An 18,932-nucleotide genomic window follows, 5' to 3' on the forward strand; every position below is an offset into this window, starting at 1 on the left:
CACAGCTTAACTCCATCCCCTCTGCCACTAGTACCAAAATGGGCATGAACTGGCAGCCTCTTTGGCACACAGAGGTCTATAGATATGGAAAGTGAACTCTCCTAGAGATGGTTTCTCCAAGAAGCATTGCAACACAGCTGGGGAGCTTGCAAGGCTACTAGGGATGTAGTAGCTATTCTGTGGGTAAAGAGTTGAGAGACCATCAGTATTAAGGGATGTCAGCCCAACTATCCTCTGCAAGCACTCAAATTCACACAAATATATTCACTTACATTTACACTGCCTGATTGTTACCATAATCTTTGGTGGGGGGAAAAATAGAGAAAAAGTACTCCCATGTTTTTAGTTTATTTTACATATCTGACAACTCTTGGGAAACCGATTACACAGCAGCAGGGGAGAGAAAAATATTTTAAAAGCTATGAAAACCTGGGGTTGTAAATCCACAAACATTAACTGAGGCAGGTGTAATAACTCAAATGACTTTTAGCTCATGTTTTTAAACCCAACTAGATTTCAAGTGAAAGGGGTCCCTTTAAATATATCACCCACACAAATATGTGGGAGTTTGAATTTGTAATAGGCCAATTATCAAACAGGCTGTGCTTCATCCCCCAGTACAAACCTGCTGAAGCTCCAATTTCTATATTGAAATTCTATCACTAAGCATATAGTTATTTGTCCAGAAAACAAAACATTATTTTAACACATGCTTTGTGCCAAGACTTCATGGAACTTTCCAACACTTTATGAAAGAGCTACAATTTGATAGGCTACAAAGGAAAAATCATTGTTTTATTTCTTCAAAGTAATACTTAGATTATATGCTCTTTGGGCCAGAGATCATGTTTTCATTGTAAGTATGTACAGTTCCTAGCATGATGGGAACTCAAAACTTGATCAGGGCCTCTAGGCACTGCTGCAATACAGATAAGAAATAATGTATTCCTCTGTAAACATTGTTTTTCATTGCAATAATATTAGCAAGCTCTGCAAGGGATTCGTCCAGACATTGCACGTTTACTGTAACACACTTTTAATGACATTTCCTGCTGCTGATGGAATCTTAAGGCTTGTCTACACTTGAAATGCTGTAGCACTTCAGCGTAGACACTCACTACAGTGACGGAAGGGGTTCTCCCGTTTGCATAAACTAATCCGACTCCCTGAGAGGAGGTAGCTAGGTCTATGGAAGACTTCTTCCGTCGACCTAGCACTATCTACACCAGGGGTTAGGTCAGTTTAAGTACATCTCAGGGGTGTATATTTTTTTTACATGCCGGAACGACACAGCTGGGTCGACTTAACTTTTGAGTGTAGAACTGGCCATACTGCAGGATCCTGAATTCCCTACTTAGGCAACCCCTCCCACTGGTTTCAGGACTGGGTCTGTCGGACATTTAATAAAACCACCTGTACACACACATAAAATGTTAAGTAGGACTTATCCCTGATCAGAGCGCCGCACAATACTGGCCAGCTTGATAACAAGAACCTCTGAAGACTTTGCTGCTGCTATTTCATGGATGTGCAAGTGCTATCCCATTCAAAGCCATTTCAGGATGGCTGCCAATATAATGTGCTAGTTCTGAATAGATCTACAAATACTTTTTAAAACAAGATCATGTTAACAAATTAAAAGTAAAAAAAGTTACAGTTCTAAATGCAAGCATTGAGGGCATATGGTTAAATGCTCTCACATGACTGGGGCTCACAAACTAAAATAAATCATTTGCCAGAGGCTAAGCACTTTGTGGTTTAAAAGGTTTCCCTTTAAATACAGAGGCAGTCATACTGGGACTCAGATGGTTTATGCAACCTTATAAATCCATGTCAGGTAGAAGCTGCAGGCTCAGCAGGGTGTGGCCGTACAGTAGAACGCAAATTATGCTGAGTAAAACTGATCGGTTATGCTCAAAGCAACTGTAAGCTTAAACAAATTAAAGCAGAGCTTTTTCTGGGAAGGTTTAAACTGATTACAGAAATCTGATCTAACTTCAACAAGACAACTAATCAGGTTTTTGTCCATCCCCATTGTCTGACAAATTATAATAACTGTCAGAATTTATTCCCCATTTTAAATGTTTTTTACCCCAGTAAAATAAAAAAATATAATCTCCAAGTAATCAAGAAAAGGAGCACTTGTGGCACCTTAGAGACTAACAAATTTATCTGAGCATAAGCTTTCGTGAGCTACAGCTCACTTCACTGGATAAGCTTATGCTCAAATAAATTTGTTAGTCTCTAAGGTGCCACAAGTACTCCTTTTCTTTTTGCGAATACAGACTAACACGGCGGCTACTCTGAAAAGTAATCAAGGTGCCTTTAGGAAAAGGACAAATTTCCTGAAAGAGCACAGCAAAACCTTGCCCCAAAACAGAGTTTAGATAGTGGCAAGGTAGCGTCAGCAACATAATGTCAACATGCTATCAACCACATTTAGTTCATTCAGATAATTAACTAATGGCTAGTAGAAGAAACACCTCTTTCCTAGGGTTCGGGAGTCACCTAAATCAGTTTCCACTTGCCTGCTTTTTCCAGAGTTTTACATGTGCAGAATTATTTCTTTTTATTATTCTATAAAATCCATACTCTGATTTTACAGTCATAAGTCCACAAGTGCAAATACCCCAAAACGTTTAGTTAGCATGCTGGGTACTAGCTAATGCCATTACGTGGACTTCAGTCCCCTTGATCTATTAACCAATCTTCAGCAGCCCCAGAACATCTAAGGACTTCTTCCTCCCACCATACATCACATGCATTAGCTTATTTAAATGGAATTTGCAAGAGGGGGACAGAGAATATGCTGGTGTGAATTCATATCTGGAATGTTTTAGATGGTAACCCAAGATACATTTTGAAGAGATGCCCTAAGCCCCAGCTACTGATCATTAGTGGTCTTCAGTTCATTGGATCTTTTCGTTTTTGGTTGCAGGGTTGCCCTCTTGCTCCTTTTTACTCTACCTACTGTTCCTGACATGCTCCTGTGATATTACACTAATTACAAGTTACATCTAAAAAGAATACAGCAGCAGAGAGTTGAAGTTTAAATGCAAAGCAAAGGTGGTCGTTTGTCTGGGCTCTTTACTGACCTCCTTTATGCCCTGCAAAAATGACATCATAGTTGATTTAACTTTTTTGCCTGCTTTTATAAGTTCCTGACTTCCATCTTCTGGCTGGGAGATTTGGGCTGGAGGACATAGATGGTTTCATCCTAGGAGGGTGAAATCTGAGCTGCAATATCCCAGCCCCTAAATGAAATGTCAGAGATGAGACCTCCAGCTCAAATTTCGTTCTCCTGTGATGTCCCCATCCAGATGTTCCAAACATCACAATGTCCTCCAACCAGACAGTCATGTCGCAACCTGATATTGTTAATATAAACAAGCAAAAGTGTGTGTTGGGGGGGTGATTTACATAAAACTCTGAGGTCCTCTATGATTGCCATTTACTGCTCTTACACAGTTTTTTCTTTACAGATCACCTTTCCTAGGCAAACAGGCAAGCTCGGCAGTTACTGGGCAGAGGTGGTGAGGTCTGCTGACCTACGGGTTAGAGTCAGAGACTGTTTTAGAGATATCGATATACTCTGGTGCCTTTACAATAGCACGTCTGTTCTCTTCACCAGAGGGTTTTTTTAAAGTTTGTAACAGCTTTTGATAGGAAATCAGAAGCCATGATTCCCGTAACAGCTGTAGCAAATGTACAGCTTCACTTATACATCTAACAAACAGTAACTTATGAAGGGTAAAATCAATATCAGAAATTCTCCCTGTCTGTTCTACATTATCTCATGTCTTGGCTCTTGGCAACATTACATTTCACTTGATGGGTTCTCTCCAGCATAGAGTGCATTTCTCTAAAAATGTACTTAGCTCCCTAAGAAAACTCTTACACAACAGCCTGTACCCAATTAGCAAAATGAAGAAAAACAGCTTAGGAACTGTAAGACTTTTGAGCTCCAGAGATACTGAAATCCTCTCAGATACTAAACAATATTCTGCACTAAGATAGTGGACTTCTTCAGGAGGACCTCAGAGTGAGTAATAACTCCATTTTACAGAGGGGGAAACTCATGCACAGAAAGATAACTTGTACAAAGACACCCAGAAAGCCAGTGGTATGATTGGACATAGACCTCAAATATCCTGACTTCTAACCACTAGAAACCACTTCCTTGTAAAGTCTTCCACACTAAAAGTAAATTAATCCCTTTGAAATCATCCACGTACCCAAAACAGATCAAAGGTAATGTGCACTGCTAGAGAAAATCTACCTTAACTCACAAGATCCACAATGGATAACACTTAATTATCTATACATGTAAGCTTTTTGTTGGTTCCGATAAATTCAAGCATGTACACACAATTCTAGATCAGCCTGAATTGATGCAAAACATCGTTGCAGTTGTATATTTACTTGTAAATTTGAGTACTGGAGAAAGCTGGCACACTGCAGTACTATGGTCCTTTTCTGTTTTAGGTAAAAAGGATGTCACAAGAGAGGCAAAAAAGCCAGAAAGTTGAGACATGTAAGGGATCCACTTTTTCATCCTGACATCACACACTTTTTAGATTTGCTACCACAAAACCAACCGGCCTCCAGCGGAACGCAGTTTGTTTTCTGAACAGAGACTGTGGTTGCATAGCACAGTGGGCGCCAAAAAAAAACGAAACAAAACCATTTGCCACTCTGCCACAACTTCAGAACCATTAAATGTCTCCAGTTCTAAATAGAGGAAGATACAGCAGTTACATCAGGTGCCAGGGGTGGTGAATGCAAAGAGTTTTTAATACCTCACTGTACACTCACTTTGATATGGGCCAGTTGCTGGCTGACTGGCATATTTAAATTCCCAGAAGGTTCTAAAGCCATTCACAGTGATACTCCATGAACGCTATGAATGAAGGTCAATACTGGTCATGAAAAACCAAGACGAGATGACAACCTCAGGGAGCTATTTCTGTTTCAGCAGCCTCCCAAAAGCACATGGAAAATACAAAAGTGAGAGCAAGTTTTGTAGAAGGCCACAGCTGTCTCACTTCCATGCACTGTGCTTCTGTTCCAGGCTTTACATTACCAAGGACAGATGCAATGGAAGTCCACAACCCCCAAATCAAATGGTTCAGCAAGTTTACACTCAATCCATTCCTCCTTCTCCTTTGGCTCTCCTCCCAAACTGGCAGTAAATAACCCCCATTTTTTGGGCAAGTTAGAGCTTTTCATCTTAAGATCTTATAAGAGCCACTCAAAGCATTAAAGAGGAATTATTCCCTACAAGCATCTCGTCTGTCCTAGAAACATCAACCTCCAAGGCAAGCAGTGAACAGAGATAATTTAGAGTTGCAAGACTTTTGACCCTAACAATGGGAGCAGTTATCACACTTTTACTACATAAGCGGAAGTTTATTGATTTTCTAAGTTAGACATTGCTGGAAGTCACCTACAAAGACTCAACAGGCAAAGTTCTCTGCAACTAGAGTCATAGGTGGAAAACATATTCAAGGATCACTTTGTCCTACCAGACTTCAGGCATTTGGGGATTGTTCAACACTTACGACAACTTCTTTGGGAGAAAACTGTGCAGTAAAACAACAGTTCCAACTTCAAGAGTCATAAACTGCCCCATTCTCTCCTGAGAGCTAGAGAATATGAAATGCAGATATGGGGGGGAGGAAAGCAACGTCAATGGTAGAAGTTAAGTCATCTAACTCATCATGTACATCATGAAGTAGCAAACTCCTGCAACGGACATGTACATCAGCGCCCAGCCTTTGTCACATAATCTTAGCTGCCAGTTCCTTATCCTTGAAAGGTGCCATTAGAGTATCAACAAAAGGAAACAAAATTATCTAAATTCCACTCTAGTTTTCGCCAATGAAGTTTTAAAAATGAGACACTATTACTACTAAGCCTGCTACTTAGTTTGGACACTTTTATTTCAGGACACAAGCCAATTCCTTAGTTTTAGCGCTATCCTAATAATTAAGATTAGAGTACAATCATGCATTGATCATGTGCTTCATCGATTACCCAAAAGCATATGATACCATCTGACATGACCACCTTTTGAGGATACTGGCAGAGAGAGATTTTCAAAGGATCTAAATATACTCAGCACAAGTCTCCACCACCACCATACTAAGATACAAACAGTAGTAAGCAACACTGAGTGGTTTTCTACTGCACAGAGTCTTAGACAAGGGTATGTTTTTTGTCCCCAAGCCTCTTCAAGATATACACAGATTTTATTATGATATAAGCCTTAGAAGGTTTTGACAAAATGGAAGGAGCTGGGATCTCCATTGGCGGACATCTTTTAACTGACCTCAGACACGTTGATGACACCACGTTCTTTGCTACAATCTCTGATGCAATACGTCTATAACAAGGAACTGGGGAACAGAGACTATTCATGAATGCAACAGAAACAAAATGTGCGTACATTGACAAGACGAAGAAAAAGAGGATGCAAGAAGGCATCACAATTAACAGACAAGCTGTAGAGGCAGTAGATGAATTTAATTATCTAGGACAGGGGTCTCAAACTCCCAGCCTGCGGGCCATCTGCAGAACCTCCCCAATGTGGCCCATGGGGCTCCAGCAGTTTTGGGGCCGGGTCTCTCCCTTGGCCCCACCTGCCACCCCCAGGCGCTCCCCCACTCCAGGCAATTTACAATGGCCCGGGGCCCCGGCAGCGCAGTGGAGCTGTGTGGTGCCTGCCTGCTCGCTTCATGTGTCTGCCAGCCCCTCCCTGCAGCCCCGGGGTGGGGCAGAGGTGTGCCTCTGCGCACTGCCCCTGCCCCAAGCGCCCCTGCAGCCAATGGGAAGCTGCAGGGGCAGTGCCTGGGGGCAGCAGCATGCAGGGGCGGCAGAGTTTTGGGGGCAGCAGAGTTTTGGGGGGCAGGTTCTGGGCAGCATGAGTGACATATTGGCCCACTGGGAGGATTTGAGGCCTGGCACTGGCTCTAAGTTAAATTGAGTTTGAGACCCCTGATCTAGGATCATACATATCGAACCAAGGAGGCTGTTCCAAAGAAATCGGAAGATTAGGGATGGCTCACTCAGCTATGGCCTCCGTTGAGAAAGTGTAGAAAAACAGTCACATCTCACAATGTACAGAGGTGCGACTAGTGAAAAGCTGAATTTTTTCCATAGCAATTTATGGATGCAAGTTCTCAGAAGTTAATATTGCTGACAAGAAGAAAATGTAAGCTTTTGAAACGTGGGCTGGAGAGTACTCTTGAGTATCTCCTGGGTGGAGAAAAAGATGAATACCTATGTTATAAATATTATTGGAGAGAAGCAAACACTGATGTTGGAAATCAACAGACACAAACTTATATACTTTGGTCACATTAGGCACAGAGATGGAAACAACCTTGAGAAAGTTATTATGGAAAGCATGGTGGAGGGTAATTGTAGTAGGGGACAAGCAGCAAGGAGATGGATGGATGGTGTGAGGCTTATCACTGGAAGGTTAGCTGCTGAGTGCTCAAAGTTAGCAATGGCTCACAAAGGCTTCTGAAAATTCTGTCATCTCACTGATATTCAGGCATGAATACATGGATTTATGTAATCATTAGTATAGAGTTTAGCATCTTCCAGCCAAAGATCTCAAAGCACTTTCCAAACTGATTATGCCTCCAAACATAATTGTGAAGTCATTATGCTTACTCTACAGGTGGGTAAACAGACACAGAAGGAGACCTGGGCATCACCACAGAAAGCTCAGTGAAAAGCTTAGCGACCAATAGCGGTCAAAAAAAGCACACAGTGTTAGGATATATGAAGAATGTGATAGAAAATACTGAAAATATTGAGATATAAATCACTGATATAGCCACACTATTCAGGGTGAGTTCAGTTCTGGTCGCCCCATCTCAAAAAAGATATAGCTAATGAAAGCAAACACTTTATTTTACTAAAAGCGTAACATATGGAACTCATTGCCACAAAATGCAGTTGAGCAGAAGAGTTTAAGACACTTACAACACAACATCCAGAGTAATGTTAGACAGGATACATTTATAAGTGACAAACTCTCAGGCTTCAGGGCACAAGGCAGCTGCTGGAACTACTCCTATGGACGAACAGTTGAGCACAACCAGTAACCCCATGCTAAGCAGTAAGCAGGCACTTCTACATCTGCCAAGGCAGATGCAAAAGAGGAACCCCAGCAGAATAAAGTAAATGTTTATAAACACAGGAACGGTAATTTCCCTCTGTAAGGATCACGAAGAACTAATGAAGCGATCTTTCAACGTGATTTACAGCAGAGGCACTCAAGTGATGGATTACACACACTCATGAAAAAACCATTAGGCTCACTCCTTAATGGCTGGACATCCTATGCTTAATAATGAAACTGTTTTCCTACGCAGCAAGATAAAGCTATGAGCAGTCTAATTATATCAGGAATCATTCTGATTGAGATATATGAATAGTTTCAATATAAATAGACTTTCACTTAAACAGTTCATTATGATAGAGTTTCCCTACCCATTCCAGGCCCACAATGGGGCAGCTTTTGTCTGCAGCTAAGGAATATGACTAGTTGGAAGTGAAGAACAGAGAGATTTAGATTTTCAAAAGTGGCTTAGGCTTTTTGGAGAGCAACAGCGATGTGTGTGGCAATCTAGTTTGAACTCACACTGACTGGAGAAACTCAATAAGCAGCTCCGCTATAATCAGGATCAATAACACCATGAGTAAGTGCCCATTTCATGGGCATATACCGTTAAGAAAGCTGTACAATACCAGTTGCATATTTCATCTTCTATAAATACAAGCATTTCCTCTATGCCATGCTGTTACAGAAAGCTGGCTAGGAAACCACAGGTATGCACAGTATACACAGTCAAACCCAACTTTGCCACTCTTGAATTACATGGGCCTGATAACAACAAAAAGCCCTTGGGAACTTGATCTAGTTCCTTTTCCTACCTGAAGATCTATCACAGTGATTATTCCCTTCCCATCTGTCCATCCACAGACACTGCATGCAAATGAAATCTGGAAGCTTGCTACACGCAGCCATCTCCCTGATTCCTTATGTCAACTGACAATATCTATCAGGCACATACAACTTGCAAGGACCACTGCCTTTGTTAGCAGGGGTGCTAAAAGTTAAACTAAACTCTCTTAATAAAAACACACACACACACACACACACACACACACACGTACATACATATGTAACCCGAGAAATAGGAACTAAGGAACTTTGGAAACTGAAAAAAGATTTTCACATCTCAACAGCCAAGCCAGATGCAAGTTCCCCTTTATGTTCAAACAATATACAGAGAGAAGTACTAATTCGTACCAAGCAGCAATTTGTCGTGAGAGAGGAAGCTGGAAGTCATGACTCCTCAATTAATTTGCTCTGCTAATGACTTATTTTGTGACAGTGGGCAAACCTTAATCTTTTCTGTTCCTCAGTATACCCATCTGTAAAATGGGTCTAGTAACCTCACAGGGGGTCTGAGAGGTCTCATCATAGTCTGAAAAACACTGAGATTTTCAGATGAGGGACGCTATTTGAGTGTAAAGTTTAATATGATCAAAACTAGCAGGTGCTTGCCTCCTTAGCCCACAATTCTATATTTAAATGGGAAGTGCCAAACAATTATTTTTAATTCTTTCCATTATTTGCAGTAATCTTTAAAAATTGAAAAAGTTTTCCCCCAACTGGTTTAGTTCCTTTTCATTCGGCACACTTAGTTTCTCCAAGAGCAAAACTCAGCGCGATTCTGCTTTGTTTATCTCCTTGTCTGAGGATGTGCATATCAGTCACAGTTGGACAAGGGCTCCCCCAAATTAATCTGTGCACCCTCTGCTAGCCAGGCATCAGACTACGCAGGAGTAGAGCAAGAACTACTCTAGGATAATTCAAAGAGAGGGGCTTTTTACAATGCCCTAGCAATAGACTGATGAATTTATGTTTGAAAGACAGATATTCAGAGTCTACAGTTTGTTCCCTACCAACTTAGACTATGACGGTAGATTCAAATGGGTCAATTGAAACTGCTTTTTAAAATAAAAACAAAGAATCAGCGTATTACCAACTGTAGTGCAAAATATAGCAAATTGTAACCCAGCTCACCCAATCACAGATTAACGTGCAATTTAGAAAGTTATGGGAAAACAACTGAAGAAACTTAAACCTAAGTTTACACTGATTCTGAATAGAACCAAGTCTACTTATGACAGACAGCAGAGGATAACATCAACATGAAAGATATTAAATATTCTGTGTGTGATTAAAATGGGGTCACTATAGGGCATGCCGTACCACACAGGTTATGGTACACTCCAGACACACCTGTATGTACCTGAGATACATTGATTTAAGAGCACAGATTTTACACGACCCTAACACTGTAAAGTTTGCATTCCCAGCTTATCAGAACTGTTCATAGAACTGAGCAAAAAAGGGGTAAAATCTTCCTCGATACTTACCTTGGCTGTGCAAGTTATTAGAGAGTCACGGCATGGCTGCAAAGAATGTATTTGGCAGATTAACTGCTCGAATTGTACACTCAGTAAACAAAGGGGAGAAAAGCTGAGATCACTTCCAAGTTTCTTGACATCTATACGGGTTAAAGTAAAAAAAAAAAAGCAAACTTTACTTCTGAAGACACAAGTGTCTACGGCACCAAGAGGAAAAGCGTCACCTTTTAAGCAGCGCTAACCCCACCTCTTTGAAGCTCAGACCATACTGTAGAATCAAAGGTGCTTGTTGGGAGAGAATTTATTCCTTTAAATGAAAATATCTGCTCTCCCACAATCCAGTCAAGCCAAAAGATAAAGCCAGGTGGGTTTAAATTAGTGGTGTAACAGACTTAATTACAGGTGCCAAGAAAAGACTCAGCAGTTGGAAAACAACACACCCAGAGAGAGGCCTCTTGGATTATAAAAACAGAAGGAAATAGAAGTACAAACAATGAACCCTATTTGACAAAGTCATGGCAAAACTTAAACTGCCGGAGGACACTACCGGAGAAATTGCAAAGAAATGTGGGTCTAATTCAATATAAGCCGCCACACTAATGCAACACCGTGGCTGGGAATTTAAATAAACAAGAATCAGGAAATCTCTCTAAAAATAATAACTTAGCCCCTTTGCACAACTGTAGCATTTTATATCACTCGGTACATTGTTAAAATGTCTTAATCTATAATGTACAAAGCAGATGAGTTATGGTTGCTGCGGGAATCTCTGAATGTCTTGACTTGCACATTTACATTCTCAGATATAACCCTGCATTATCAGCTTCCCCTGTTGAATTTTCTACTGTTTAAAAAAATAAATGGAGAACTGACTGAGCATACATTCAAATAAACATGCTATGTGAGGCTGTAATAAATTCACTTTGTGCATTTATTTGAAGGCGTGCTCACCTGTAGTCTGCAGGGTTAAACAGTGAAATAAACTCAACCCTGAGTATTTTATTTCCATCCCTACTTCATCCACCTCTACTGGGACACTACAAAAGGGCTGCCAAGCTCAAGAAGAGGGAGTAATGGAATTGGGGGGAAAACTTCTCAAGAAGCACCACAGCACTGGAAGCTAGGACTCCTGAATTCTTTTATTTGCTTTTCCACTAAGCCTGGTCTACACTTACAAACTATATTGATATAACTATGGCAGTTAAAGATGTGGCTTTTTACCAACAGAGTTATACCAGTACAGGTTCTAGTACGAATGCCGTCATACCAGTATAATAAAAGTGCCTTATACTGCTACAGTTATTCCCCCTCCCACATGGAATAGGATTACCAGTGGAAAGCTCCTTTATACCCATGCAACTCCATCCACACTGGGAGGGTTGTTTCACAACTACACAGATAGTAACTAAAGTGGTACAACCTTCTAGTGTAGGCAGTTCTAGTGTACAAATGACTTTGTAATTTTGGGCAAGTCACTTAACCCCTCTGTGCTTCAGAGTGTCCAACTGTAAAACGGGTATACTATCACATAAGGTTGTTGTATTACCTCACTAATGTTTATGATGTGCTTTGAGATTTACAGGTGAAATGCACTATAGAAAGGCAATAATGAATATTCATATATGGAAATCTAAAAAAGCTTACTTTTGAGTCTTGCTGTTGATGTAGGCCCCGAGAGGTTATTCCCCGAATTCCCCAAGAAAAAGGCAAGAAACTTTCTATTCTGCCCCATAAACTTAATAAACTGAGCACCCTAGTAAGATTAAGCAGTCCCATGCTTCAGCTGCTTTACTGACAACATACACTGGAGAGGAACTTTCGTTAACCCAAATGTGGATATATTTTACATTAAATCTTTCATTTCAAGACAGCACAATACAACTTTATTGCTGCTGAGTTATCTGTAATTCTGACCTCATTTGCCATTCATTCAGCTTGCAGAATGACATTAGGACACTATGTTTCATGCTTCCCCAGACCCCAGTTCCATCAGCAGAACTGTCAGAGCACCAATTCACAGTTCAGAGTTTCATATTTCTTCCCCACAAAGGACTCGCTGTAAAGCACAGTCTCTCCCTTCACTCACAGGCTGCCTTGACTTTAATGGCTCAACTTGAAATTCAAACATTTTGTTTACAGCAATGGAATATTGCTTAAACTAGGACCCAAATACAGTCTTAGGATGGATTACTTCAAGTGAAGCACTTTATAGGGAGGGAAGAGGCAGAATCCATCTGTCAGAGCCCTTTTAACTGGTAGAAGAGATAAAATGACGTATTTCTATTTCCAGGTAGAAAAGTCATACACAAGAAAATGCCTCCCTCCCCCAACTCTGCCAAGAAACTCAGAACATTTCTGTGGAAACCTACAAACCACCATATATACACTTGGCTGTGCTCTGAAATTTCAAAGGCACAAAAGGTTGTACAACCCCTACGAGAGAGCACAAAGAGAGGCTCAGGCAACATGGGTGACTAAGAGCCGCAGTACGTTCAACCGAGTATCTGACACATCGGGACAATATCACCACTGGCAAAAATGCATAGTGTCTTTAACTTCAAGGGAGTCGTACCTGCTCAGACTAGCTGTGTACTCCAACCTGCAAGACAACATGTGAGAAGACCATAAATAATCCTAATACCTGGCATTGATATACGTGTACAGCATGATATACGTGTACCCGGCATGACTGGGGCACCTGGGCAGTACTTCCATCAAAAGGACTAAGTGCTTTACAAACATGAATTAAACCACAAAACATACCTGTGAATTAGGCATATATTATACCATTCTATTAATGGGGAAAACAGAGGCACAGAAACGGAAAGTGGCTTGCTCAAGGTCAAACAGTAAGTCAGTGGCAGACGCAAGAGAGGAACCCAAGTCTCCAGATTCTCTGTCCTGTGCCTCAGCCACAAGACCATCTTTCCTCTGCCTCGTGCCCCAATCACTACTTAGGGAAGCCAAGGAATTAAGTTAGGGTATGTCTACACTACAGCAGGTATGGGGCTGCAGGTGTGCTGCTGTAAGGCCGTAGTGTAGTTGCTTCCTATATTGATGGGAGGGGTTTTTCCCTCGATGTAGGACAGGTAATCTACTTCTCTGAGAGGCAATAGCTAGACTGATGGAAGAATATTTCCATCGACCTAGCCACATCTGAACCAGGGGTTAGGTTGATCTAACTACGGTACTTTGAGGTGTAAAATTTTTCATAGTCCTGAGTGACAGAGCTAGGTCAATAGAAGTTCTTGGTGTATGCCAGGCCTCAGAAGGAGTGCATGGCGTCTGTCTAGCCCAAAAGATCCTGGCCCTATGTGCAACACTACCAGAGGAGTTATGAATGCTCTGATTGACCACATCACCACTCCCACTGGAAAAAGCTGTACAAAGACATCAAAGCATGCCTCCTTACTGGTCATAAATACATAAACATATCACTTTAAGCTCATTTCAGGCTGGTTCAACATGTATTTTGCTATGTCAGTCTTTTTCACAGTAATATGTTTACAGTTCTAGATCATGTTACCAAAAAGACTGGAAAGATTTTAAATTTAAAAAAATGTTTCAAAGAAGAATATAAACCTCTCTTAATTAAGCCTAGAAGGCTTTCCTGACAGATTCAGACTCTGGTGATTAAAATCACAGCTCAGTTTTCACTGACTGCACAGTTAGCTCTTTATTACAGTGCTACTGTTCAAAAAAACATTAAAGTTGTGTCAGCATTTCCATTATAAACCATTTCAGGGGTCTAACTTAGCCGTTTAAAAGACTACTCCATGCTACTCCAGGCTGAAACTTGCTGTACAAGGTCCCTGCATGGGAATGATTTTAAAAGCATACAATGTGCCTAAAAAAAATATTTTCGGTCCATTTATATGTTAATGTAAAGAAAAGAATCTTACTGAAACAAGATGAAAGTAGCTCCAATTTTTAAAGCACGTGTCCACTCAGGTGGTAATGCTCTATATCGCCATACAAGGCACTGGTTCCTGCTGTCTCCTACCTCAGTCAACAGGGGCTGGGGGCGTGGGGGTGTCCACAAGATGATGCAGCCTGTGGGAGAGGGAATGTCTCAATGCTCAGCAGTGACCCAAAGGGAGTCCTCTCCTACTCAAGAGTGGGGAGCATAAAGCGTGGGAAAAGATGGAGGACTCTATGGCTTTGACAGGAGGTTAAGGACCCCTAGGGGTAGGAGGGGCAAGTTAGTATGTGAAAGAAAAAATTTTATGGCAGCTCAGCAAGTTCTTTCAGAGCATTTTTAAAGGGACAGTGTCAAATCGAGACCTAGTTACTTTAAAAAAAAAAAAAAGCTAGAAGTAGTGTCAGGTGCTATTCTGGCTCCAGAGTTGTCCTGCCTATTTCTGTGGGTTCACAATAATATTTTCTTATTTTTATAAAAATCATTTTCCTATCACTGTTTGATATGAGAAAGCCCACATAAAACATGATACCAAGTACAGGCAAGTGCTGTCAACGTAAGCAAATCGGGGAAGATATTTTTTTTCTTTCTAATTGTTAGTCACCTTAGGTATAACAATACTAGGCCAAAAAAAAAAAAAAAAAAAATCCAGGCAGAGTGTTATTGTCAATGGCTATTAGCCAGCATGGGCAGGGATGGTGTCCCCAGCCTCTGTTTGCCAGAAGCTGGGAATGGGTGACGGGATGGATCACTTGATGATTACCTGTTCTGTTCATTCCCTCTGGGGTACCTGGCACTGGCTGCAGTTGGAAGACAGGACACTGGGTCAGACAGACCCTTGGTCTGACCCAGCCTGGCTGTTCTTATGTTCTACACTGATGATAATACCAAGCAGCTATAGCTCTGCCAGACCTATATTATTCAAATATTAGGAAACTAGAATGCAACTATTAAACTTTGGTGCTCTAGAATAATGCTAATTTTGCCAAGTATCAAGATACCTGAAGATTTTAGACTCTTGCTTCGAAGGGTTAAAAAAGTTCAGACAATTAAAGTGAACGTATGTTTCTTTTAAATGGTATATAAAAAAAGTGCAAGGTTTCAGCAATACAGGTTTCATAGGGGTTTGACCACCAGGCTGTATAGCTGGAAAGTATCATTATCTGGATGGGAAAACTGATGAATAAAAGCTAAGTGATTTGCCAGGCATCCCACGAAGAGCAAGAGAAGGGGATAGGAAAAGGTCTCCTGACTTGACTTCCTATCCACCAGACTTTGTTGGAAAACTATTTCTTTATGGGACCAATGGACGCACACCGTACTCATGGTGATATTACAACCTACTTTTCCATCAAGTAAATACAATACAGCCATCTTCCATCAACAAGAGCCTGTTTTGGCAACCCCTGTACGCCCACTTGACAGAACCAACCCAGCTACGCAAGAGGGATCTGGAATCCCTCCTGTCTCAAACGCTTTCAACAGAACTGTTAACTTACAAATTCCAACTGTAGGCTACATTCTCCCTCAGGTTAGGCCTGTGCCACCCTCTCTGCCACACCCCACCCCAAAGACAATAGGATTGCACAGATACAACAGAGGGCATGTTTTTGCCTGCAGAATTTACAACTGGTGATGATGCACAAGCCAAAGAGAACCCAAGGAAACTTTCAGATCCCTTGGTGAGTTTGCAGGGCTAGAATTTAGAAAAGCCATCTATTTTTATTGTAAATTGAGAACATTTGCTTTGGAATCACAATAAAAGTAGAACCTAATTCCATTTTTTTTTTTTTTTTTTACAGTCTCTTGTCACAGCAGAACCCCGCTTTAAGCACTGCACTGATATTTAACAACATTAAGATCCAAGTATATAGGTGACCACTAGCAGCAGTAGAGTTAAGAGTCTGTCACAGCATAAGCTCCATTTTTCAGGGGCTATGAATTGGGCAATTAAGATCAGCACCATTGTGGGCAAGAACGTGACTTTCAGGGTCTCAGCACAGAGACCCTGTGACCCTCTGCTACTTTTAAATCAGAAGTGAGACACTCATTGGTTTCTGTCGCTTCAGCCTGTTCCCTGTGCAAAGAGTTTCCTTTTGGGAATTAAGTTTTACGTGGGATTAGAAAAGCCTGGTCCTTGCTTTAGACTAGGAATTAACATTAGAATTTTTTTTTCATATGCATAGTAAACTTTACTTATTTTTAAAAATACATTTTCATGCTAGAAAAATCCAGGGTGCTGTGAAGTAATTACATGGAAAAGGCTGGTGGGTCTAGACATCAAATAGGAACAGATTCTGATACCCCTACTCACACCAAATAATCCACAAATAATCACATTTTAGTCCTTCGGTCTACTTGTAGAGTAACAGGACACTCAGCCTCAGAAAGGGTGGAAGAATCTGGTCCATAATACACCTAAAAAGGGAGTGTATTCATAAGTTCAGGAGATACTTTACTTCCATAAGAGATTTCCTTCTTGTTCTTCAATAATATCTAAAAATAACCAGGCAAAATGTAATAGAGAGGCATATTAGCATGTGGAATAGTCTCCTACGGAATTGATGGAAGCCTTGCTATGCAAGTCATTTAACAGTTAAGAGAAAGGCCCCTAGAGAATGTACTGTCAGAAACAAGACTACACTGTCAGTTGCAACAGACAGGTAGATAAGGCAATAGGTCTTTTCCATCACTAACATCGAAGTAAAAAGCCACAATGTAATTAAAGAGCCTATCTTTCCTCACAACAAAAGGGCCAGACTTTTAAGAAAATAAATGTTTTTATTTAGCTGTATAACAGAAGCAGCCCCATCAGGACTGGGCGAAGGAAGGGTCCATTGTATTTGGTGCTGTACACACAAATTGAGGGTTAATCTGGACAAACTACCTGTCCCCAAATACTACCAGGGGACTCAGAACACCAGGTGTTACACCTTAATACAATAACCAAGGTCCTTCAAAGGCTGGGTGCTACCAACAGAGCTCCTCCCTTCCTGTCCCAAAGTATCATGTGGTATTATTTTACACTCTAAGAGTTCTCCCACTGCACCCCAGAAGTCATTGCATTTTAATGATGAGCAAGGTGATTCTTGTAAATGGGTTTCGGATAAAAGGGGTTATGTATAGGTAGGATTATCTTCTACAGTACCTGGGGATGGTTCAGACTAAATATCAATCCAGATTATCCACTCTAACTCTAGGCATCATGACTAGAATGGGTAAACCAAACTTTCGGCCCAAGTAGGTAGTTGCATTGCTTGGACTGTGCTTCAGGAAATGACTAAAACTGCTACACCTTCAGGGCTGTTAAAACTCTGACTAATAAAGATAACTTGAGGAGGAATAGCCTCCTTGGAGGAACTGAGAAAACCTGAAGCACTATCCCCTCCCTTCCAGAAAAGAGAACGAAATGAGGTGACGGACAGGGAAGGAGGTGCAGGACACAACTCTCCCGCCAAGAACTGACCATGGGGAGAGGAATAGCAGAGCTCCCCAGAGACCCTGACCTGAGGGGGGAGAAGAGGAGAAACCTGGCCCTAACTTAGCTCCCCTGACCCCCTCCCCAGGGAGGGAAGAGAGAAGGAAGCAAAGAGCCCTCCCCCCACATGTTCCCCAGAAATGCTGAGGGACCCTGACCTGAGAGAAGGGGGAGTAGAAGCAGAGAGACATACCCCGTCCCCGTGGCTCCCCAGGAACCTGACCCAGGGGAGGGAAGCAGAGACCTGCCCCTCCATAGAGACCCTGTTTTGCCGGAGAAGGGCAGCAAAGGGCTCCCCCCCCACAACTCCCCAGAGACCCGGACCCGGGGGGAGGGGAAGCAAAGGGCTCCCCCCCCACAACTCCCCAGAGACCCGGACCCGGGGGGAGGGGAAGCAAAGGGCTCCCCCCCCACAACTCCCCAGAGACCCGGACCCGGGGGGAGGGGAAGCAAAGGGCTCCCCCCCCACAACTCCCCAGAGACCCGGACCCGGGGGGAGGGGAAGCAAAGGGCTCCCCCCCCCACAACTCCCCAGAGACCCGGACCCGGGGGGAGGGGAAGCAAAGGGCTCCCCCCCCACAACTCCCCAGAGACCCGGACCCGGGGGGAGGGGAAGCAAAGGCCCCCCGCCCACAACTCCCCAGAGACCCTGACCCGGGGGCTCCCCGGTCCCAGCCCGGCGGATCTCTCCGCACGTGGGGGTCCCGGGAGGGTAGCGAGCGGCCCTCACCTGGTCCCCGGGGGCGTCGGGGTTCAGACTCCCTCCTAGAGGCGGCTCCTCACTTCCGGGTTCGCCGCCGCCATCTTGGGGGCGTTTTGCGTACACGAACTTCCGGCCCGCCAGACCGGAAGCGGGAGGCGGGGCGGGACCCGGGGCAACGGGAGCGGGCGGGGGAGACAGGGAGAGCAGCGCCGCCGCCGCCCACCCCGCTACCCACCGCCCCCCGCCTGCCCCTACCCGCTACCCACCGCCCCCCGCCTGCTACCCACCGCCCCCCTCCTGCCCCCCCGCTACCCACCACCCCCTGCTACCTCCTGTCCCCCACCTCCTCTCGCTACCTACCCCCACCCCGCTACCCA

At 42.8% G+C, this 18,932-nt stretch overlaps 1 protein-coding gene across 1 annotated transcript in view; it reads right to left on the reverse strand.

Moving 5' to 3' along the window:
• SBNO2 (strawberry notch homolog 2) overlaps positions 1-18,657 on the reverse strand; it is a 107,180-nt gene extending 88,523 nt beyond the window's left edge. The window contains exon 1 of the mRNA XM_074939333.1: positions 18,583-18,657. The gene's annotated coding sequence lies outside the window, so the exon portion shown is untranslated. The remainder of the gene's footprint in view (positions 1-18,582) is intronic.
• Positions 18,658-18,932: the final 275 nt, after the last annotated feature.

Source organism: Natator depressus, chromosome 25 (assembly GCF_965152275.1).
Source record: "Natator depressus isolate rNatDep1 chromosome 25, rNatDep2.hap1, whole genome shotgun sequence".
Classification (NCBI taxonomy): domain Eukaryota; kingdom Metazoa; phylum Chordata; order Testudines; family Cheloniidae; genus Natator; species Natator depressus.